This window comes from Carettochelys insculpta, chromosome 3 (genome assembly GCF_033958435.1).
Source record: "Carettochelys insculpta isolate YL-2023 chromosome 3, ASM3395843v1, whole genome shotgun sequence".
Classification (NCBI taxonomy): domain Eukaryota; kingdom Metazoa; phylum Chordata; order Testudines; family Carettochelyidae; genus Carettochelys; species Carettochelys insculpta.
The window spans coordinates 11,279,524-11,304,881 of record NC_134139.1 but is presented as its reverse complement, the minus strand read 5'-3'; the positions used below and the strand labels follow the sequence as shown (position 1 = coordinate 11,304,881).

At 44.0% G+C, this 25,358-nt stretch overlaps 1 long non-coding RNA gene across 1 annotated transcript in view; it reads right to left on the bottom strand.

Moving 5' to 3' along the window:
• Nucleotides 1–4,844: 4,844 nt before the first annotated feature.
• LOC142010189 (uncharacterized) overlaps nt 4,845–25,358 on the bottom strand; it is a 131,042-nt gene continuing 110,528 nt past the window's right edge. The window contains exons 3-4 of the long non-coding RNA XR_012644716.1: nt 22,816–22,890; nt 4,845–4,880 (exon numbers count right to left, since the gene is read on the bottom strand). This is a non-coding gene — a long non-coding RNA (uncharacterized LOC142010189). The remainder of the gene's footprint in view (nt 4,881–22,815; nt 22,891–25,358) is intronic.

Here is a 25,358-nt window from a genome sequence, read left to right as displayed (position 1 = left end):
TTAAGTCATCCCAGCCAGGACCCTTGGCCAGCCGGGACTTAAAAACCTCGGGGGATGGAGAATCCACCACCTCTCTAGGCAACGCATTCCAATGCTTCACCACATGCCTGGTGAAGTAGTTTTTCGTAATATCTAACCTACACCTTTCCCTCTTCAACTTCGTACCATTACTCCTTGTTCTGCCATCTGACACCACTGAGAACAGTTTCTCACCCTCCTTTTTAGAGCTCCCCTTCAGGAAGTTGAAGGCTGCTATTAAATCACTTCTAAGTCTTCTCTTCTGTAAACTAAACAAGCCCAAATCCCTCAGCCTATCCTCATAGGTCTTGTGCTCCAGACCCTTAATCATTTTTGTTGCCTTTCACTGAACCTGCTCCAGCAAATCCACATCTTTTTCATACTGGGAGGCCCAAAACTGGACACAATATTCCAGATGTGGCCTCACCAGTGCTGAATAAAGAGGAATAACTACTTCCCGAGATCTGCTCAAAATGTTCCTCCTAATGCACCCTAGTACGCCGTTAGCCTTCTTGGCTACTAGGGCGCACTGTTTACTCATATCCAGCCTTTCATCCACCATAACCCCTAGGTCCCTTTCCATCATACTGCTGCTGAGTCAGTTGGTCCCCAGCCTGTAACAATGTTTGGGATTCTTCCGCCCCAGATGCAGGACTCTACACTTCTCTTTATTGAACTACATCAGATTTCTTTTGGCTCAGTCCCCCAATTTATCCAGGTCCCTCTGGATACTCTCTCTACCCTCCAACTTATCTACCCCTCCCCCTAGCTTTGTGGCATCTGCAGACTTGCTGAGGGTGTAATCCAGTCCCTCATCCAGGTCATTAATAAAGATGTTGAATTACACAGGCCCCAGAACGGAGCCTTGTGGCACTTCGCTTGAAACAGACCACCATCCAGATATTGAGCCATCGACCACTACCCGTTGGGCCCGACCATCAAGCCAGCTTTCTATCCATCTTATAGTCCAAGGATCCAATCCATATTTCCTTAATTTATGGACAAGAATGTTGTGGGAGAACATATCAAAAGCCTTGCTGAAGTCAACGTATACTACATCCACTGACTTCCCCATGTCCACAGACCTTGTTACCTTGTCATAGAAGCTAACCAGATTGGTCAGGCAAGACTTGCCCCTGGTGAATCCATGTTGGCTACTTTTGATTGCTTTCCCCTCTTCCAAGTGCTCCAAAATGGATTCCTTGAGGATTCCCTCCATTATTTTCCCAGGGATTGAGGTAACGCTGACAGATCTATAGTTCCCTGGATTGTCCTTCTTTCCTTTTCTAAAGATGGGCACTATGTTTGCCTTCTTCCAGTCATCCGGTATCTCCCCTGATCTCCAAGAGTCTTCAAGGATAATGGCCAAAGGTTCGGCAATGACCTCTGCCAATTCCCTCAGTACCCTGGGGTGCATTAAGTCCAGACCCATGGATTTGTGCACATCTAGTTTTTCTAGATAGCTCAGAACTTGTTCCCTCCCCACAGATGGCTGCCCTCCACCTTCCCATACTGCATCGTCTAGGACAGTCATGGGGAAGTCGACTTTGTCCGTGAAGACTGAGGCAAAAAAGCATTGAGTACTTCAGCTTTTCCTGCATTATCTGTCACTAGGTGACCTCCCTCATCCAGTAATGGCCCCACACCTTCTCTGATAACCTGTTTATTGTTCACACGCCTGTGGAAACCCTTCTTATTATTCTTCACATCCCTTGCCAGCTGCAGTTCCAATTGTGCTTTCGCTTTCATGATTACTGCCTGGCATTCTCTAGCCGTATGTTTATACGCCTCCTTAGTCACCTGTCCACATTTCCATACCTTACATTTCTCATTCTTAGAAACTCTCTCCATTTCAAAGATTAGTCAATTAGAATCACTTTTTGCTAATCTGAATTATAAATAACTGGGGCAAAAGTGTCTTCTAAGAAACACACATATACCAGCAATAATAGCAGCATTTACCTATCTCTGCACCTAAAAAAATGCTGCAGAAAAGCATTACCTCTGCCTAATTTTCTTCTTCAATGGTAATCTTGCTTCTACCTCCTTTTTCCTTCTTCCGTGCTGTGATTTGCCTATTTCTTCACTATTTAGGGCTCCACGGAGAATGGCAGTTTCTTCTTTGTATCTCTCTGCCTGCTCTTCTGAGCTTCTGCAATTCATTTGCAAACCTTCACATATGCTATTGTGCATCAACCCAATCTCATCTGATGGAGAAGCAATGTCAAAATTGGAGCTATTTGCAAAAGTCCCATCTTTGAAGGTCAGAGCAACAGAAGAGTTATTCAAACATTTTCAGGTTTTAAATCTCTAAGAGATTACATAGATACATTTAATCTATTTGATTGTCCTACAGTTATGGTCTTCAGAGGACAAAAAGGAAAAGTCTCAGATGACAAATATCTCACAAGATGAAGGGGGAAAACTTCTTGAATTCCAGTCGCAGAGTAAAAATTTAAAACCTTCTAAAATATGGAAATTGAAAGCAAGCAAAACACATTCATGCAGGTACTTCTGAAAGGCTTGGTCTACACTACACAAGTAAATCAATTTGCAGATACATAATTCTAGCTATATCAATTGAGTAGCTAGAATCAACTTACCTGCAATTGACTTACCTGGCCGTCCACACCAAGAGAGGCCAACAAGACAGTTTCATCTGTCGACCTCCCTTACTTCTCGTGATAGCGAAGGAGTGCAGGAGTCAACTGCTGACCCCAGACAGCACAATTTCACGCATCTCTACCAGGCACGCGAGATTGAACTCAGGAAGACTGACCCATCCCAAGTCCAAGACATTCACTGTAGGGGGGTTAATGAAGTCACAGCCACCCCGCTAACTACGGACCACATCTGTCTCACCGTGAACTGGATGCCTGGTTTGGCTGGGCCTTTGTTAGCTCCGTTTCACAAGGCTGGTAGGCAGGTCAGTAGGAACAGAAAAGAAGAGGGAGGGGTTTGCCTAGCTGTGTTGTATTCGTGTTTCTCATAGAATCATAGAATCACAGAGCTGGAAGGGACCTCAAGAGGTCATCGAGTCCAGCCTCCTGCCCCAAGCAGGATCAACCCCAACTAAGTCATCCCAGACATGACTATGTCAAGCCACAATGTAAAAACCTCTAGGGATGGAGACTCCACCACCTCTCTAGGCAATACACTCCAGTGCTTAACCACCCTCCTAGTGAAATAGTTTTTCCTAATATCCATCCTACTCTTCTTCTTCTGTAACTTCAGACCATTACCCCTTGTTCTGCTGTCTGTCACCACTTGGAACAGCTTCTCTACATCCTTTTCAGAGCACTCCCTCAAAGTTGAAGGCTGCTATTAAATCACCCCTCAGTCTTCTCTTCTGCAAACTAAATAAGCTCAAATCCCTCAGCCTCTCCTCATAAGTCACGTGCTCATGTGATGGGTGAGGCCCTGCCTTTGTTACTGTGGTTTGCAAACAAAAGACTTTTGTTCCTCAACGGCTCTACAAGCAGCACCAGTGTCCAGAAGCATAGTTTTCCATCTGCTACACAATGAAACCTCTCTCTGTCAGGTGGTCATCCACCCAGTCATTACCTTCTCTCTACTGCCATGAGACTCCCCCCTCCAGTCTGACCTTGCCAACTGCTGCAGAATGCAGTTGCCCAACTACTCATCAACGTTAACCATAGGTAGGGCCCTACCAATTTCACAGCTGTGAAAAAACATGTTATGAATTGTGAAATAAGCCCTTCCCTGTGAAATCTGACGTCTCCTTGTTCCTAGGAGCACTCCCTTCAAGGGGGCTTCCTTGCTCCGACTACACAGGGGAGCAAGTACTGTTCCCCCAAACAGATGAGGATCAGCAGTGAGGAGACCCTAACTGGGGCACTCCCAGCACCACAGGGGAAATAAGGTCCGCTTCTACTGCTCAGAACCTCCTGGGATTGTTGCCTTCAGAGTGCAGCCCTGAAGGCAGCACAGAACTGCATGCGGCAATCCCATGACCTCCCCACAACAGGTCTGTGATACCCTCATCACAAGCTCCTTTTGGGCCAGGACCCCATGGTGACACCATCATGAAACTTCAGGTTTAAACAGCTTTAAAAAAAAACGAAATTTACCAATTTTGAATCCCTACGGCCATGAAATTGGCTGGGCTCTAAAATATTCAACATTTGCAACAGCTATGCATTCACTTCCCAGTGCTGTTCAAGCTATTGGCATTGTTTTATAGAGCTCTGTATGATTTGGGTCTTTGACTACAGTTTGAACCTCTCTAATCCAGAACTCTCTCATCCCGCAACATCCGTAATCTGACATGATTTTAGTTAGCTGGATGACCACTCATCATGGATGTGGCCAAGTGTCCCATGGTCCCACTGAGTTTTCTTAGAGCCACCAGTCCTAGCTCTCAGTGTTCTGTGCTGTTATTTAGCTGTAATTTACCCTTAAATGTCTTCTAACAGCCCAGTAGGCAGTGGAAGTGTTGGTAATACTGCAAAACAATATTGACCTCCCATGGTCCAGCACTGGTCGGATCCTGAGGGTGCGAGATTAGAGAGGTTCAACCTGTACTTGTAAACTGACACTATCTCAACTGATAGTTTCATTCAGTTCTACGTACAATCTCTGTACAACACAATCTATGTGAAGCCAAATACATGTTCACCATTACACTATTGGTTATTCCAAAACAAAAAGTGGTGTATCAAACCATAAGCTTCAACTTTCATATGAAACAAAAGGGGGGAAAAACAAACCCAGCATGGTATTTACAACTGCTACTAAGTTGTTACTGCAAGTCTATAAGAAGCTAACTTACCTAAGCAGCTCTTGATTGGATGGTTAAACAGCTGGACAGATTAGATAGATGTGCTGGGAAAGTCTTCCTTCTGTGAAATAATAAAATAAATCAATAAGTCTGACACCTACTGAACTCTCCTATTAGGAAAAACATCCCTGTGATAGTCCAAAAAAGGATACCAGGAAAAGAAACATTAAAAAACAAGGTCTGGTTTCGCCTTTGTTAAATCATGGGAAAATATTAGGATCTGTCTCTTAGTGGAGAGAGACAAATCATAATGGATAGCACTAGATGCTACGCATCTCACACACAGTTTCTCACTGCATTGTGCCTGGATTCATTTCAGCATTCATAAAGCACCCTAAATAATTAATAAAAATCAGAAAGCAGTGCTTCAATAACACTGCCATATTTGTAATTGTGCCAGAATAAACGTTAGCTGACTTGAATTGCTTTTGCTGCAAATCTTCAGATATGTCAAAATTAATTTAGCAAAGACTTTACTTGAGAATGGAAAGCAGATTGGTGGAGTAAAAAAGGGACCAGTGAACAGTACACTAGAAGGGTTACACAAAGCCAGGGCAAGGGCTTTGCCAATGTGAACACTGAACTAAATGCCCTTCCTGCCCAGGGGCCAGGATTCACGGCACATGAAAGGGTCACAGGCAACATACTGCTATATACTATTTGCAGTAAAACACAGATGGATATGGACAAAGACAGGAGCAAAAGGAAACAACAGACAATACTGGTTGGCACGACAGCTCGCAATCTCGACACACAGCAGCCGGTGAGCAAGGTTTTTCATGGGCATCACAGCAGAGGAGAGTTTAAATAAGGGGTTTGAAGTGGATTAATGAGATAGCTTTTCAGAGCAAGCTCCTCCCAGGCAGCTTGGGAGAAAGTATAAAGGTGCTTGTTTGAAGGTTGCGTTTGTCAAGGCCAGAGAGGAGGCTGTTAGAGAGTAACTGAGATGCAAAGAACTAAAACAATTTGTCTTTTCTTCTGGCCTTTTGGCTCAAGACAACAGACATTACCTACGCCTAACCCAGGTTAATTCTCAGCCATCCCGCTTCCAGTCGGGAGCCAAACCCAGCTAGACACTGAATAAATTGCTTGACTGCACTATCTGAGTGCCACTGATGGAGATATAGAGAGTTGTCATCCACATGGTGAACACTGCACAGACCACACCAGCTCCATTAACAGCCCCTCAGATATACTAGAAACACACAGAACTCCATGCACCAGAGCCCTTCAGCAGATGTACAATTGCTCAAGCTACGGTACCCTGGGGAACCTCTCAAAAAAGAAAGGAATCTTTCAAGAGCAGCTCTGTTTACGTCTGTTGAAAAGCCAGAGGTAACGAAGACTGTTCACAGACCCAAAAGAATAAGCAGGGGCAGCTGATCTTTAACCCAAGTAGGGCTCCAGACACTGTAGGAGTTGTTCCAACGCAAAACTTTGCTGAAAATTTCCCCCATAAATGAAATCTTTCCCATATGGAAGGAGGCTATAAAAGGATTAGCAAGTCTGTCTACGCCATTAAATTCTTCCTCCACTGGGGACCTCAAACAACCCTTCCATAAGGGATGCTGATATCACTGGTACCACATGGAACGTGCATCTGCCCAGATGCTAGAGGCAACAAATTGAGCCTTTTGGGAATCTGGCACAGTGAAGGAGAGCTTTTTCCAGCTCTCTTTGCCGAAAGAAAGATCCCAGCAGTGCACTGCCTATGAGAAGCAGAGCAGAGGAAATCTCTATTATGTCCAGTTCTGGGCACCATATATATTTTTCAAGAAAGATGCGGAGGAACTGGAGAAGGTCCAGAGAAGAGCAATAAATAAATAAAGGGCTAGAGCGAAGACTGAAAGAATTGGATTTGTTTGGTTTGGCAAAGAGAAGACTGAAAGGGGACATGATAGCAGTTTTCAAGTACCTAAAAAGAGAGTTACAAGGCGGAGGGAGAAAAATTATCTTCCTTAATCTCTGATGATAGGACAAGAAATAAGAGGCTTAAATTGCAGCAAGAGAGGAAGTTTTTCCTAACTTGCAACCTAAACCTATCTGCCAGGGTCATTAAACACAGGAATAAATTGCCTAGGAAAGTTGTGAATATTTAAGATCAGATTGGATAGCACCTGTGGAGGATGATCCAGCCGGTGTTTGGTCCTGCCATGAGGGCAGGGAAATGGACATGACCACCTCTCGAGGTCCTTGCCAGTTCCAGCATTCTATGATTCTGTCTTCGCTAACCTTTTCCTCATCTACTACAAAATGAAAATTAAGCTCTGACTTCTCAGGAAAAAAAAAAGTTACAACCACAGCCTTCTTGGAAGACAAACAATATAAATGATCATTATTGGACAGTTATCAAAACAAAGACACACCTATATTATGCACCAGAACCAAAGCACATTTTTACCCATGCTTATAAATCACTCCAACAATGAGTGACATGGAGGCCCAACCATACCCACATGGTGCTAATTGCTATCAAATGCCCAGGTAAACCAAGAGGCTGTTTTGTGGCCAGTACATGGAAATTGCAGCCAATGATGTGTGCAGATGTGTGGGAAAATATATAATCATAAATTAAAAATGCGTTATTGATTTGACCAATCATCATGGACCACTCTTATCAGGTAAAGTTTGATTTATAACTACATAAAGGGCACACTGGTCTCACAGTAAACATCTACTTGCCACAGTGAACAATTTATTTTTCTTATTATTGTAAAACAGAGATTTTAAATTTAACTTCAGTAACTTATATAATTGTATTCAGACTCCTGCTGACTACAATATGCATGCCAGCACTGAAGTAATGTAAGGAATGGTCTGTGATCATGGAATATTTGGGGGGGTTACAAAATGCTACTGTATATACTCATTATTTCCTAATAGTAATTTATGACTATTTGTAAATGTTAATAACAGTAATATTATCGTAGTTGGGTGTATATATAGTAAGCATTTTGAAAGTCTATACAGTAAGAAATGTGCAAAAGATTTAATGGTGTACTTTAATTAAAAAAAACCTGCTGGTTTAACTGAGAATAAAAATTGCTAGACAAGATTAATATACTATACATCTTATATTGTATGGTGCAATTATTTCAGCGTATCTGGTGTGCTTCCTGCATTCAGCACTAAGTTCCTGCACAAATCCTGAGTAAATGGACAGAAGCACTAAGACAAGTAAGCTGGGGTTGGGCTGAATGAAATTCATCCACTTTCCAACAGGAGGACATGCCAACTTCCACAGCCACTATTCAAGCCCACAATCTAGAATAGCAGATAGTTGTCCCTCTTCATGCTCTGACCACATGTAGGGAGACTAGAATTCAACAAGGCACTTCCCACACACACAGTTACCAGTCTCTCTCTCCAATTGCTATCCCTAAAATTGAAGCCATGTGTTTATGACTAGTAGATGTTCAACTTCTTGGCAGCTTCTCTCCCCAGCCACCCACAACAGGGTTAACTGGACACACACACACCCCTCCTAGAACTGGAAGAGACCTTGGGAGGTCATCTAGTCCAGTTCCCTGCCTGCTTGGCAGGACCAAGCACCATCCCTGGCATCTATTTGCCCCAATCCCTAAATGGCATCCTCAAGGATTGAACTCACAACCCTGGGTTTTGCAGGCCAATGCTCAAATCATTGAACTCTTCCCCCCCACCCGCAAAGAGAGTTAGCATTAGGTGACCCCAACTGCACTCAGTGAATTTCACTCATGAGGGCCCAAACAAAGAAATGGTTAGATATGTTCCCAGAAGCTTCTCATTTAGAAATGAAGGACTGTGCTACAAACTGCGTAGGAATAATAACCAAACAGGGGATAAGTAAGCATACATTTCCCACATTCCACTAAACACTCAAGTATTGTGGTGATTGACCATTTGGAAGATTGCTATGGAAGACTACATTAATTGAAATTACACTGGCAATGGATTTTTTTTCTTTTATTTTCTTGAAAAATTCTTACATATCCCTAGAATTTTCATATGGTCAAAGAGTTTCTAGCCAGAAGCAGCTGCAAGGTACTGAACGTAAAATCCTACCTTTTTAAAACATTTTGTCCCTTTTCACCCCACAAGCATTTTAATTATAATGTGATGCTAACAGCTGACATTTCGCAAACTGCAGTAATTAGGGACTAATGTCTTACAGACTGTGTTCACACTTGGCCAAAACTTCAAAATGGCCATGCAAACATTGAAATCCCCTTATTCCTATCAGCTAACAGGAATAAGCGGATTTTGGAATGTGCGGGGTCCTTTCAAAATGGGCCCCTGCGTAGCCAAGCCACGTGCATGCTAATGAGGCACTGAATATTCATTTCAGCGCCTCATTAGTATTCTTCATTTCAGCCATTAGCATGGCCATTTCAAAGTTTTGGCCAACTGTGGCCACAGCCACAGCGTATAAATCTGTGATTTCAAGTTGCCTTCTAGCAGGAAAAGCATCAATTTCTAAAGAGTTTCACAAAACAGGCTATGCAAAACTCATGTCCAAATTGAAGTGGAGAAGAAAAATGTTATTTAGAACAATGAAATTTTAAGTTCCAGTATGAGTATGATGTGCCAATGGAAACCTAAAAATCCCAGCCTACTGGATCCCACTTGTCCTTAGGCCTAGGCTCAGATTTATTGCTCTTAGTGCAGAAGTGATGGACAAAGTCTTGGACGAAAGGTTAGTTTACTGTTAAATCTCTAGGGTGGCATTCTGACTTCACAAAAGTCAATAGGAAAACATCCACTGACTTCATTGGGATCAGATTTTACCCTTATATTTAAATCCAGCAAGCAATTTCATGCTAATCACTAACAAATGAGCAGTTGGTTTCCCTCACATACATCGACTGACCGTCTTAACTCTCCCAGCCAGCAGACTTCTCTTACTTGGTGTTTACACAATGCCTTAGCACAGTAGGACTCTAGATTCTGGTTGGTACTTATGTATGACCACTGTGTGCACTCCCATTATTCTTCAACTAACCCCAGAGGTTTCCAATAACACCCCCCTGAACTCAGCAACCTGAGAGAGATTATCTGACTCTATTTGAGAATGCTCTATGTTCTTCCCCCATGTCACATACACTCACCTTCTTTTAGCCTTTTATAATCCAGGGATTATTCCTGCAACAAGTCTAAAGCTGAAGATGGATCAAATTCCATGTAAGCACAGAATTCACATGCTGCTTCCTGGCCAAGAAGGAGGTTTCTAATCAACAAAGTGCACCGCCTTCCAGAGAAAAGAGCTAAATGAACTGACTCACATCATCAGTACTGTCCTGGGGAGAAGAGTGGAGACCCATAACCGCTTCCTCCTTTACCTTCACACAAAGCAGAATGAGCTTGCAAGAGTTTCCAACCACTGAGAGAGAAAACAGTGACAGAGAAGGTCAGCATCTGTCGCATCTCTTTTTAAAAAACTATTCTGTATCTTCAAACTTAAGCCCAGGTCTCAGAGATGATTGGATAGGGATCACCAGTGCAGAGCTGGTTAAAGGAAGTCACTTCTGATTTAGAGGAGGAGAGTACTTTCACAGCCTTTAGAGTTGCAGCTTATGCAGACTAACCCAAAAGAGGGACAGCCAGTACACTGCCTGAAAACTCCCCCTTTTTCTTTATCTTCACATTAGATCCAGCCCTGCCACAGATGGTCCTCCATGATGTCGTATCATGGAATCATAAAGTATGTGATGTCAAGGCCAGCATGGCAATTAATGCAGCAGATTAAGGAGCAAGGCTTCCTTTTTGATGTGGAGGACCAGGACGTTGGTATTTTGCCACTGTCTTGTGCCTGGGAAAGCAGAATTGAACATCATCCAGAAACCTGTGCTTCAACCAGTATTAATGTACAGATACTGTTAATTGCAATTTTCTTAATTGAATCCAGGGCATTTTGGGGACCATTAACTTAATTCTTGCTAGAATTTTAATGTTTTTTTTTAAAGTTTAGAGCCAGAATAAATGCAACAAAATGGATGACTAGGATGACCAAGAGATGAGGGTCACATTATCTGTGCTCCTATGCAAACGATTTGAACATGTTGTACAGACTTTTTTATTCACTTTCAAATATGCTATTAAAAATTGACCTTGCCTCTCAGACAAGCGTTTGTTGCTTGCATATTGGCAGAACGGGCTGAGCTTAGTGTTGTGACCCAACTGTTTTAAAAATAAAGTATACTGAATGGGGACCAATGTGTGATGGCCTGGATCATATTGTTGAGCACTTTGCGATGCCAGAGCTGCAAGTTGGTGACTGCATGTTGTTTGAAAATATGAGCGCCTACTCAGTTGCAGCTGCTTCCACTTTCAATGGGATCCAGAGACCAGCAATAAATTGTGTGATGTCATATAACACTAGAACTAGAAGGATCTCAAAAGGTCATCGAATCCAGTTCCCTACCCTTGCGGCAGGACGAGGCACGGTCTAGACCATCCCTGATATGGTCTCCCACAACATTCTTGTCCATAAGTTAAGGAAATATGGATTGGATCCTTGGACTATAAGATGGATAGAAAGCTGGCTTGATGATCGGGCCCAATGGGTAGTGGTCAGTGGCTCAATATCTGGATGGCAGTCGGTTTCAAGAGGGGTGCTGCAAGGCTTGGTGTTATTCAACATCTTTATTAATGACCTGGATGAGGGACTGGATTGCACCCTCAGCAAGTTTGCGGATGACACAAAACTAGGGGGGAAAGGTAGATACGTTGGAGGGTAGAGAGAGAATCCAGAGGGACCTGCATAAATTGGAGGACTGAGCCAAAAGAAATCTGATGCGGTTCAACAAGGAGAAGTGTAGAGTCCTGCATCTGGGGCGGAAGAATCCCAAGAGTTGTTATAGGCTGGAGACCGACTGGCTCAGCAGCAGTATGATGGAAAGCGACCTACGGGTTATGGTAGATGAAAGGCTGGATATGAGTAAACAGTGTGCCCTTGTAGCCAAGAAGGCTAATGGGATACTAGGGTGCATTAGGAAGAGCATTTTGAGCAGATCTAGAGAAGTAGTTGTTCCCCTCTATTCAGCACCGGTGAGGCCACATCTGGAATACTGTGTCCAGTTTTGGGGCCGCCAGTATAAAAAGGATGTGGATTTGCTGGAGCAGGTTCAGCAGAGGGCAACAAAAATGATTAAGGGGCTGCAGCACAAAACCTATGAGGAGAGGCTGAGGGGTTTCGGCTTGTTTAATTTATAGAAGAGAAGACTGAGGGGTGATTTAATAGCAGCCTTCAACTTCCTGAAGGGGAGCTCTAAAAAGGAGGGTGAGGAACTCTTCTCAGTGGTGTCAGATGGCAGAACAAGGAGTAATGGTCTGCAGTTGAAGAGGGGGAGGTGTAGGTTAGATATTAGGAAAAACTACTTCACCGGGAGGATGGCGAAGCATTGGAATGCATTGCCTAGAGAGGTGGTGGATTCTCCATCCCTCAAGGTTTTTAAGTCTCAGCTGGGATGACTTAGTTGGTGTTGATACTGCTTGAAGCAGGGGGCTGGAGTAGATGACCTCCTGAGGTCCCTTCCAGCCCTACGATTCTGTGATGAGTCCCAGTCCATGCACTGAAATGAAAGGTGATACAGACCCAATTTCTCTCTGACCCTTTCACAGTATCCCCAGGAAGCAGCACCAGCACGGCCAAGGAGTGTGACTCTGAGAATCTCATGCACAGCCACAGGGGAAGAAGTAGGGAGGTAGTTTAAAAGAGACAGGGGCTTGGCATAATGTTGTGGCTTTGCCTCCATGTGGCAAATAAGCCAGTTCTCATAGGTGAAACAGAAATTAAGAGCTAGGCTCCCAGTGGAACTACACTGATACACAGTGGCTGAGGATCTGGCCTTACACTGAACTAGGCAAATACAACTTAGATGGGGCTACTGTAAGGTGGGTGCAAAATTCACTGGATAACCATACTCAGAGTGTAGTTATTAATGGGTCTCAATCCTACTGGAAAGGTATAACAAGTGGGATTCCACAGAGATCTGTTTTGGGACTGGTTCTGTTCAATATTTTCATCAATGATTTAGATATTGGCATAGAAAGTATGCTTATTAAGTTTGCAGATACCACCAAGCTGGGAGGGGTTGCAACTGCTTTGGAGGATAGCGTCATAATTCAAACTTATCTGGATAAATTGGAGAAATGGTCTGAGGTAAACAGGATGAAGTTTAATAAGGACAAATGTAAAGTGTTCCACTTGGGAAGGAAGAATCAGTTTCACACATACAGAATAGGGAGAGACTGTCTAGGAATGACTACAGCAGAAAGGGATCTAGGCGTTATAGTGGACCACAAGCTAAATATGAGTCAACAGTGTGATGCTGCTGCAAAATAAGCAAGCATGATTCTCGGATGCATTAACAGGTGTGCTGTGAGCAAGACACCAGAAGTCATTCTTCCGATCTACTCCGTGCTGGTTAGGCCTCAGTTAGAATAGTGTGTCCAGTTCTGGGCACCGCATTTCAAGAAAAATGTGGAACAATTGGAGAGGGTCCAGAAAAGAGCAACAAGAATAATCAAAGGTCTAGAGAACATGACCTGTGAAGAAAGACTAAAAGAACTGGGCTTGTTTAGTTTGGAAAAAAGAAGATTGACGGGGGACATGAGAGCAGTTTTCAGGCACCTAAAAGGGTGTCATAAGGAGGAGAGAGAAAACTTGCTCTTCTTGGCCTCTGAGGACAGAACAAAAAGCAATCAGCTTAAACTGCAGCCAGGGAGGTTTAGGTTGGGCATTAGAAAAAAGTTCTCAACTGTCAAACACTGGAATGAACTGCCTTAGGGAGGTTGGGGAATCTCCATCTCTGGAGATATTTAAGAACAGGTTAGACAAATATCTATCAGGGATAGTTTAGACATAGTCCTGCCATAAGGCCAGGGGGCTGGACTCAATGACCTCTCAAGGTCCCTTCCAGTACTACTATTCTATGATCCTATGATTCTATGAATGGCAGAAAAATGGCTTAAAACTGAAAAGTGAATATTTAATAGAAATACAAAGTCACGACTGCTGCACTGTTGTGTTCATGTTTGTGCAAACTGAAGACAAAATTATTTAGCACAAAATAAGTGGCTGGGTTTGTTTCTTAAAAGGTCTTAGCTCAGAGCAGCCAATGTGCTTGTGGTGACATAGTATAATCAACAACAAAAGAAAATAATCACAAAAAATTAAGGGGCACCTTCCCGTACATAATAAAAGAAAGACTAAAGAAAGTTTCTTTTTTAGAATTTCCTTTTAAATATTCTTGCTCTTTCGCCACATATTTCAGCAGCAAATAATACACTGACTTCATTATAACAAAAGGAAGGTTTTGTTTCTATCATTATTCCATGTTGTAGGTAAAAACAATGAAGTCAATTAGCTACTAATATTTTTGAAGTGAAATTCCATTTACCCCAACTTTAGAATATGGTACTTGGAGCCGGTTTTGAGCTTGCAGTAATAAAATTTAAATGACTGATGTATTGATTTTACCCTTTATACTATTCATATCTTAGGAGTATAAAAGAGTAAATAAGAAAATCCCAACTCCAGTGTGCTTGTATACTCTGGATTTAGCCCAAGTTCTCCCGCTTTTACAGTCTGCATCAACTCTTTGTTATTCTTATCAAACTATAGATTACAGAGACCACCAAAAACCTGCATAAAATTTTGATAAAATTTTAGGTTAATATTTGCAACATTTAAGCAACATATCCTCCTGTACAGTGCTCAGACTTTGTTTAGAGTATGTCTTTTTGGTCTGTCAGTTCAGAACATAGCTCTGTACGTATGGAGTCACACAAATAATGACTTATACTGACTGCTTTAATAGAGGACAGTCAACAGACCTGCGAACACAGGGACTCGTTACTTGGCATGGCCTCCATATTTTAGAACTGTAACTACCTGCAAACATGGAAGGTTCATGATCACAGAATGTGTCCTGGTTTCCATTTCCTTTAGCACCTAACCAATGATTTATGAAAAGGCCAGATGCTGACATATTTGCACGACATCTGCAAGCTTTGGTAGCATCCCTCATTAGAATGAGTATATCCAGCTGAGATGTGGCTTCTGAGGGCAATGACAGATGTCTACCATGACAACACTACCTGAGATCAAAGACCTAGTACATCAAACCGTGGAGCTGCCTGACAGTAAGCCGTAATACAAAATGTCTCTGGTGATTTGGATTTGTGCAGTAATGTTCACTTAGTCACAAAAACACCATATAATTTTGGGTTTTAACTACAGAGATATCTGTTCATTATACAGTAACATACATATGGGCATACTTATCTAAATGTGTCTTCTACAATTTAACAAAGAGGCACAATACCAGATATTTTATAGTCTCTGATGAGTTGAATAAGTGACATATTACTGTAACTCTCTTCTTTCAGCCTGAAGATATTCAGTCCCTCAACGTCCTGCATACCAAGGCTTTGATCCAGTAAAGCACTTAAGCACACGTATAACTTAAAGTGCTAAGTAGTCCCATGAACTGTACACTAGTGGAGCTGTCATACAAGTTGAAGTTGGGGCACCCCTCAGCCAAAGTAAGAAAGGTTTTTTTTTTGTTTTTTGGTTTTTTTTTCCCTGATGGTTCACCTTTGGCAGTGACTGATGGAACCTGTAGGTCTAAAGAGCTCTGAGAAAAAATACTGCTCCTCTAAAAACACTCTACTGATGTCTTTTATGTTACACTATCAAGGAAAAGACCTATAAAATTTGTCTTCTTTCCCAGCTCCTTCCTCACAGGTCACCGTGGCTTACAGAAAATGCATGAGGGATGATGGGTTTAGGTCCTGTGGCAAAGCTCTGACACTAAATCTGAAGAACTGTGTCATACACGATTTTTAAATCTTATGGATGAACGGGCAGCAAGAAGGAGGTCCTTAGCCACCACAATAGCATCTGCAAGACCCTCCTGATGTCTATATATTACATGGTTTTTAACACCCAGGAATATCACTTGTACATCATGTCTGAAAAGTCTATTGCTTCAGAGATGGGAATTCCTAGAGTGTACAAATACTAAGCCTTCTCTGGTTCTGCTTAGGCCAGCAATACTCAATAGGCCAATAGTAAAGTACCTCAGTTTCAAAAGAACTGCTGGCGTGATGCACTCCATTCCAAGAGAGAATTTACTCCTCACCTTTAGACAACTGTAATTTTGACACTGACTTAACACCTGAGTGAGTTTCCTTGTTTTTATTCCCCTTCCAAGTCTCCAAGTATAGGATGTATCTAAAAGAAATTGGACTTCACGTTACCGTGTACTGTAAACCCTCAACTTACGCAGAGGTTGTGTCCTGGGCAAATTTGTGTAACTTGGGGGAGGGGTTGGGGAGATCCCTGGAAATTCCCTGGCTGGGGGAAGCGGGTGACTGGATCCTCTGCTCCAGCCAGTGGCTCCAGCTCCCCCTGAAGCCTCCAGCCTCCTGCTCCAGCCACCAGCCATGCGGCGCAGCCCTGGTGTCCCTGCTGACACCCAACCACAGCACAGCTTGGCCCCGGGGCTGCTCAGGCAGCAGCAGCTCCAGCCGCAGCACTGAAGCCCTGGACAGATCCAGCCCTGCCTGCCCCTTTCCGCCCCTGGTGTTGCAACACTGGGCAGCTGCAAGGCAGGAACCGCCTCCTAAGGAGCTCCTGAACCAGCCAGCAGCGGTGGGGTAGCGGGGAGCGATGAGGTGGGGTATAAGGAAGTAGGGGTCCCCCAGGACTCGACTGTCGTAAATATGAAAACACTTTAAGTCGAGCCTGCAAAAAAGAGAAGTTACTCACCTGTAGTAACGATGGTTCTTCGAGATGTGTCCCCGTGGGTGCTCCACAATAGGTGTTGGACTCGCCCGGTGCCGCAGATCGGAATTCTTCTTGCAGTTTCTATTGGATCGCGCATGTGCCGACACGCGCCGCTCCCTTGCACGCCCCCAGCCATGTGCACGATCTGGTCCCCGCCAGTTCCTTGACCAACCGCCTCAGATGCTCCTGAAAAACACCAGACAGAGATCCGAAGCGGGGAGGATAGGCGGGTGGTGGAGCACCCACGGGGACACATCTCGAAGAACCATAGTTACTGCAGGTGAGTAACTTCTCTTTCTTCTTCGAGTGGTCCCCGTGGGTGCTCCACAACAGGTGACTACCCAGCAGTAACCCAAGTAAGGAGGCGGGTAATCGATTCATGTGCAGCTTGCCCCCGAGAGGACTGCTGTCGACAGACGGGTATCCTCCTCGAATACCCAATGTAGGGCATAATGCTTGGCGAAGATGTCGTAGGATGATCAGGTCACCGCACTACAGATGTCTTTTAACACGATGCCCTTGAAGAAGGCTGTTGACACCGCCACCGCCCTGGTGGAGTGAGCCCTAGGCGGCGCCAGCAAAGGGGTCTTTTGAAGCTCGTAGCACAGTTTTATACAGGACACAATGTACTTTGAGATTCTCTGTGAAGAGAGGCCTTCCCTTTTTGACCTGGGAGCGAGAGACACTAGGAGCCTGTCCGTTTTCCGGAAGGACTTAGTTCTGTCTATGTAAAAGGCCAACACCCTTCTCACGTCTAGGAGATGTTGGCACGCCTCCTTGCTGGAGCTGTGAGGCTTCGGGTAAAACGAGGGTAAAACTATTGGTTCGTTAAGATGGAACTCCGAGGAAACTTTTGGAACGAAGGCTGGGTGTAACCGTAAGGTTACTGCCTCCTTTGAGAATACTGTGCAGGGCGGCATTGCCATCACTGCTGCGAGCTCGCTCACCCTGCGGGCTGACGTAATCACAAGGAGGAAGGTTGTTTTCATCGTAAGGAGTCAGAGGGGTACCATGGCTAATGGTTCAAAGGGTGGTCCCGATAGTGTGCTGAGCACCAAGTCCAAATTCCACGACGGCGGAAGCAGTTTTCGAGGGGGGTAAAGGTTTACCAGCCCCTTCAAGAACCTTGTGACCATAGGGTGGGCGAATACAGTGGGCCCTTCCTCTGTATGCTGAAAAGCTGATAGAGCAGCGAGGTGGACCGTTAGCGAGGATAGAGAAAGCCCGTATCGTTTGAGGTCCAATAGGTATTCTAGTATTACGGTTATAGGAACGTCAAAGGGAGCTAACTGCTTGGCGGAACACCAGGCTGTAAATCGAGTCCATTTCTGTTCATAAGTCTTCCTGGTGGAGGTCCTTCGGCTATACTCCAGGACTTGCTGTACTCCCTCCGTACACGTACTCTCTAAGGCGCTGACCCATGGATTAACCATGCTTGTAGGCGCAGACCCTGAGGGTGCGGGTGCACTATGGACCCCTGAGCCTGCGTGAGTAAGTCCAGCGCCACCGGTAGGGGAAGTGGTGGACGATCCGACATGCGCAGAAGCAAGGGAAGCCATTGTTGCCGGTCCCAAGTTGGGACTATGCGTATCATGTGAGCTCTCTCCCTTCTGGCTTTCTACAGAACCTTGTGGATAAGCGTTGTGGGGGGAAACACGTAGAGTACAGGGCCCTTCCATGAAATCATGAATGCGTCCCCCAGGGACCCCCGCCCTATTCCTGCTCTGGAGCAATACTGGGGACACTTCTTGTTGTACTGGGTGGCAAACAAATCGACTTGGGGAAACCCCCATGTATGAAATACGCGCCGTAGCAGGTAAGAGCGGATCTGCCATTCGTGTGTGAGTGCGAAGCGCCTGCTCAGCTGATCTGCCTTCACATTGTGAGCGCCCAGCAAGTACAAGGCTTTCAACATTATGTTGTTGGCAATGCACCAGTTCCACAATCGGACTGCTTCCGCACATAACGTACGGGATCGTGCCCCTCCTTGTTGATTGATGTAGAACATAGTGGAGGTATTGTCGGTATTGATCCCGACTACTTTGCCAGGCAGGTAATCTCGAAAATGTCTGCATACACTGAACACTGCTCTGAGCTCCAGTATGTTTATGAGCAGTGTCTGTTCCGCAGGGGACCATAGCCCTTGCGTCACCTTGCTGCCAATGTGCGCTCCCCATCCTATGTGGGAGGCGTCGGTAGTAAGAAAGATAGAAATTTGTGGTTGGTGAAAAGGCACCCCCACTAGCTGATTCTTGGGATTTTCCCACCATGCTAGGGATCTGCGCACCTCCGTCGTGGGCGCCACTGATTCTGGTGCTTGTTTTGCTGGCGCGCGCAGCGCCTTCCGTGCCGCCTGTTGTGTAATCGGAGGCTCAGCCTCTGCCCCGTGCGCTGCTGCGCTGCCACTTTCATGAGCTTGCGGCTGGGGGCTTTGTGTTCTGCTCGTCCTGCCCGCTGGGCCCGCCGGCAAGGATTGAGCCGGGGAGAGTTTCCTCCTCTTCTGCACTGAGGGGGGTTAAAGAGGCTGCCTTCCTTTTATGCAACCCAGAGGGCCCTTCTGCGTGAGGCTTCTCCGGCGGTTCCGGATGGAGAGCCTTATCAAATAAGAGCATTTTGAGCCTCATCTCTCTGTCTTTCCTGGCCCTGGCTGTAAGCTTAGCGCAGTGGGAACACTTCTGGGTAACATGTGACTCTCCCAGGCAGCGAATGCATTCACTATGCCCATCAGAGGCCGGCGTAGCCTCACGGCATGACTCACGCTTCTTAAACCCTAAGGAGGCCATCGCGGTGAGTCTTTACTGTTAATAGGGTACTTAGCCGCTAATCAGTGCTTTCTAACCCAAAATAACATTCACCGGCCTGCGGGGCAGCAGACGGCTTAACTAGCCTTCTTGTCCACCCCCCCTCCTTCGTTCCTCTTCTTTCTGCTGTCTAATATTCTCTTTCTTTCTCCTGTCTAATATTCTCTTTCTTTCTCTTCTTTCTTTTTTTTTTTTTGATAGTGACAAAAACAAACAACTACACATAAAAACAACTATCTTATCTGTCTCTGGCTTTAGCCGGAGTGGATTCCGTCTGCAGCCGATGGCAGCTGAGAAGGAACTGGCGGAGACCGGATTGCGCACATGGCCGGAGGCGCGCAAGGGAGCGGCGCGTGTCGGCGCATGCGCGATCCAATAGAAACTGCTACAAGAATTCCGATCTGCGGCACCGGCGAGCCCGACACCTATTGTGGAGCACCCACAGGGACCACTCGAAGAAGAAGGGAGGGTCTACTGTATCACTTCTTGCACTTTCTGCCATGCTTTTATTTAAAGGGCATTGTCTTTGGAAGTCATACGTGAAACCATGGGACGCAATGTTTTCACATGTAACTGGGATGTGATTCTAGAAGACTTTTTACGAATACGAGTTCAGTATATAAATGAGGGCATATCACATACATACTCAGGAAAATAATATATAAGCTCACTATCTCAGTGGCAATCACTTCTGATTAAAAATGAAACAGACTGTATGAAAAAATTAATGATTCAAGACCAGACTTTAAGTATGGAACAGCCACTGGCATTTTACGCAAAGATCAGAGGCAGAATAAAGCTCTAGTGTGGTAGTTTGTCTGTCAAGTAACTTATTTTCCATATCAGCATTAAGATCTAATTTTAAAAAGGTCTTAGTTTCACTGGATTCGCTGGGGATGATGTCACCACATAGCATCTACAAGGGAAGCACATGAATGAATTAAAATGGTACGAAACAGCAAATATATATCAAGTTAAATGAAGACAACTACTGAAGCTTGAGATAAGAGATTAATGTGTAAATGGTTGAATGCAGACAGTTAACCCCGTAGCTGAACTGTATTGTCTACACCGAAAAAAACTGGATTGAACTCAGTGTTTTGCCCAAACAGACTTGCAGACTGGGCTCTCTATCCAAATGATGAATGTTACTACACAGCTAAATGTTCTAATGAATTTTTAATGAATGAATTAAATGAATGAATTAAATCACATTTCAATCTTATGTTTATCTTATTTCAGTCTGTAACCGCTATCACTAAATGTCATCAAAAACTTGAAGGACATTTGCTACTTACTATTACTTTCCGGACAAACTCTCACCTTGGGTGCTGGAAATAGAGGTACTGAGGGTGCCGCCAGGGCCCCTGGCTTGACATTGTTTCTGTCATGCATGGAACCCCTGTATAAGTGCACACTGTGAGAATATTACGGTTCTAAGTTTATAGGAGTAGCCGGCACTGTAGCAGTGATAATAGACTATCAAAGCATTCTATACTGCCATATTTGAAAAACGGACCGGTGCAATGCACTTTGAGGAGAGTAGCTGCAACTAGAGGTTCTTAGAGTGGTGTGGTCCCTACCTGTGTTCCACACCTGGGTACAACTGTGTATTGTGTGCTGGAGTCCAGAATTTCAACAAAAAAGTGGCTGTTGACCCACACATGCACAGCAGCTATCCTCACATGGGACTGAGGGTATCAGAAGCAGTGCAGGTTCAGACCACTTGAGTTCTTCTTCTAACCACAATCCAATCAGATCCAAAGCAGGGGCAGGGGCCACAAATCTCAAAGAACCTCATGTTCCAGTAACAAGCCTACATTTCTTCTTCTGGTGATATTCTCTCTGTGTATTCCACATTTGGCTCACTGTCAAGAAGCACTGAGTAATGTTCAATAAGCATGCCATGGAGGTGGGTGGGGCCCATGTGGAATTAGCTGTGCATTCTGAAACCTACTTCAAAATTCTTTGTGGGGATGTGATTTCTCCCCCAATGCCCTTTTTGCCATGGGACTGAGGAGTCAAAATTTACTAATGGGTTTGGTTCTCTGCAAATACAATGCCAGGACACACTTGATGTCAATGGAGACAATTGTCTTCCCCTCAGAAAGGACTCTTGACTTTGTCCCGGCCTGGGTTAGGACATCCTAAAATATGTGGGTCCTGGGGGGAGGAGATGGGAGTATCAGTAGTAGTTGCTGAACCAGAACTGTCTGGGCCTGTAGGGTGCTAGAAGGATGTGCTAGCTTATTGCCCCACATCTTCTGTATTACTTGCATTAGTAGAGGGATGGGAGGAAAGGTGTATCTGAAGTCATCTGCCCAGCAGAGCATCTCCCTGAAAGTCACAGGCTGTGGCTGTTTGTAGTGAAGGAGGGTGCTATAGGCCACCACCTCATAAGAACATAAGAATGGCCATACTGGTCAGACCAAAGGTCCATCCAGCCCAGTATCCCGTCTGCCGACAGTGGCCAATGCCAGGTGCCCCAGAGAAGGAGAACAGAAGACAATGATCAAGTGATTTATCTCCTGCCATCCATCTCCTGCCCTTGTACTGAAGGCTAGGGCACCATACTTTACCCCTGGCTAATAGCCATTTATGGACCTAACCTGCAAAAATGTATCAAGCTCTTTCTTAAACCCTAATAGAGTCCTGGCCTTCACAGCCTCCTCCGGCAAGGAGTTCCACAGGTTGACTGTGCGCTGTGTGAAGAAAAATTTCCTTTTATTAATTTTGAACCTACTACCCATCAATTTCATTTGGTGTCCCCTAGTTCTTGTATTATGGGAAAAGGTAAATAACTTTTCTATATTCACTTTCTCCACACCATTCATGATTTTATATACCTCTATCATATTGCCCCTCAATCGCCTCTTTTCCAGACTGAAAAGTCCCAGTCTCTCTAGCCTCTCCCCATATGGGACCTGTTCCAAACCCCTAATCATTTTAGTCGCCCTTTTCTGAACCTTTTCTAATGCCAATATATCTTTTTTGAGGTGAGGATACTACATCTACACGCAGTACTCAAGATGTGGGCGTACCATAGTTTTATATAGGGGAAGTATGATATCTTTTGTCTTATCATCTATCCCTTTTTTAATAATTCCTAACATCCTATTTGCTTTACTAACTGCTGCTGCACACTGCGTGGATGTCTTCAGAGAACTATCCACTGTAACTCCAAGATCCCTTTCCTGATCTGTTGTAGCTAAATTTGACCCCATCATGTTGTACGTGTAATTTGGGTTATTTTTTCCAATGTGTATTACCTTACACTTACCCACATTAAATTTCATTTGCCATTTTGCTGCCCAATCACTCAATTTGCTGAGATCTTTTTGTAGTTCTTCACAATCTCTTTTGGTTTTGACTGTCCTGAACAACTTGGTGTCATCTGCAAACTTTGCCACCTCACTGCTTACCTCATTTTCTAGATCATTGATGAACAAGTTGAACAGGATCGGTCCCAGGACTGACCTCAAGATACGTCTTTCCTCCTATTAGGGCACCAAAAAGAAAAGTGCTACACACAGACAATGGCCAACAAGCTAAGACAAGGAAAATAAGATGACTAAGTAAGAAAGCTGAATTGCTGGACAAGATGGCAAGTGGTCACAGTGGCTAGACTGTATGACATTAATGAGTCTACTGTGTGTTATATTTTAAAAGGGAGCAATACATGAGGGACTGTGTTGCTGCAATGCTGCCCTATCAGGACATTTTAAAGGACTGAAAGAGCAAGACTAAACAACCACCCATCACAATGTGTCTTTGTGAACTCACCCTTGTTAACCCTCCCCTCCCAAAAGAACAATAAGATTCCCAGGGAGCTTCTTCAGAGAACTGTTTTGGGTGATTAAGGTTGAAGTGGATTTCATTGTCTGTGTGTTCCAGTTTGGCTGTTAATTTATTGCTTTTAAATTAAACTTGCTTGTTGGCTGTTAAATGGCACACAGTAAAATGTTCTTTGCAGGTGCTGTGTTGCTATTGTGTCTCTAAGACTCTCCCCACATCTCCAGATATTCATGCTTTTCACCATTCATGCTTTCTCTGGACCAGAACCACCCGGGAATGGTGAGGTGTTCCTATAATCATTTTATTTAGGACTTCCATTCTGCTAAACCATTCTTTTAGAAGTTACACTGGTACACACAGAGGACCCCATTACCATGTAGATCTTTAACTTTTAGCATGTGACAAGTCTCACTTCAGCAGAATAAAGTTAAGCTCCTACTTCTCTGTTTGCAAGTTCAGGGCCTGTATCACTGCTCCAGCAAAGGCAAAAATGCGAGTCTCAATAAAATCAGAAATATTCAGGAGCTTGAATAGCTGTTAAGAGTCCAGATTTCTTGGAGCATATTGTTAGAGTCCAGATAAACAAGACCAATAGGAACCCAATGAAAGCAAACAATCTAAAGGAGGAATGCAAAACTATAGCTGAAGCTGAACTATAGCTTTCGACTAAAAAGTTTCCCCTACAGGAACGAACGAACACACACACACACACGCGCGCACGCACACACGCACACACACACACACACACACACACACGGAGTAATCTCCTAGTGTTCATAAGAAATATTTAGTATCTTAACTTAAAACTACCATGGCATTAATATGAAACTCTATTTTCCATTACACTTACAATATAGAAGGAATAGTCACTTCCCCTCTTCACCCTGGCCAAATCATGTTTTACTGTGAAAAGAGTGCTAGAAAGGTACTTCTCTTAATGCATCCTTAGAAAACCAAATGAAATAAAAAGTTGTACAATGAGACTCTATTAATTACACCTATATATTAAAGGTTAAACTGTGCCCCAGTGCAGGCCAATACAATACACCTGGCTTCACCAGAGCTGAATTTTCCCCCAAGACATCTAATTACAAGGCTGCATTGAATGTACAGCAAATGGACAAAACTATTACAATGCACTACAAAGAAGCTGTATTGTGAAGTAAAAACATCAATGCACCCACACGAAATTTCTGATTAAAGTCATCCAAAAAGTCTACAGCTACTACCAACAAATACTATTTTTAAGATAGAAAAAATATTCTGTTTCAGTCCAGTCCCTTTCATTTCCTGCTAAACTCATGAATATGGGAACGTCCCAGGAAAGTGACATTTTAGTGCTGTTTGGGGGTCGGGGGAGGGAAATCCTATACCACAACAACTGTTTTGAAAGACTACAATAAGGAACACAGCCCAAGAACCTCAGACATTGTGCACTGGTGCAAACTGAAGCTGAACAGAGCTCCCCATTAAACACATTTTTCAACACCATTCTCAACTTCTTCCCCAAAAATTCAGTGCTCCTGGAATTTAGCATTCTGTATCTCATGTAAATGTAGAATTCTTCCGAGTAAAAAGACAGAAACCTTGGCCCTGTTGAAGTCAACGGGCATTTTGCCAGTAGCTTAAAGTGGGGACAGGATTTCACCCCAAAAGTGAACATTAGGGTGTTTTATTACATTAGCTATAGTTCAAGATGAAAAAATCCTAAATTCCTTTGGAATTTCCAGAGTGCCATGGTCTAAATTCCAATTTGTGTTTTTTTCTGTCAGGCTTCTGGAAAAAAGTCTTTTAGTACATTGGGATGCTAATGACACAAAACTGTTTGTATGAGGAAGCAAGAACAACTTTAAACAAATGTTCAGAAATTCCTGTGACACACTGGCCTTCATCTGCCAGGGATTCAGGTTTGACAAAGAATAGAAATGTTGATCAAAAGAAGTGATACCAAGATTGCAAAAATCCTGCGACTTCAAAGGCAGAGAAGGACTGAGTGAGTTTAAGAAATCTGCTTTTGAAGAACTAACATGGAAACCAGGCAGCTAGCCACCTTGATCCTCTCTGCTGACTACAGCATATGTAAAATCAGAGGTCCATTTAAAGTGCTAGATTTTGAGAGAGGAAAAATTGGAAACTATCTCCAGAGCTGGAAGGGAGCTTGTTAGAAAGT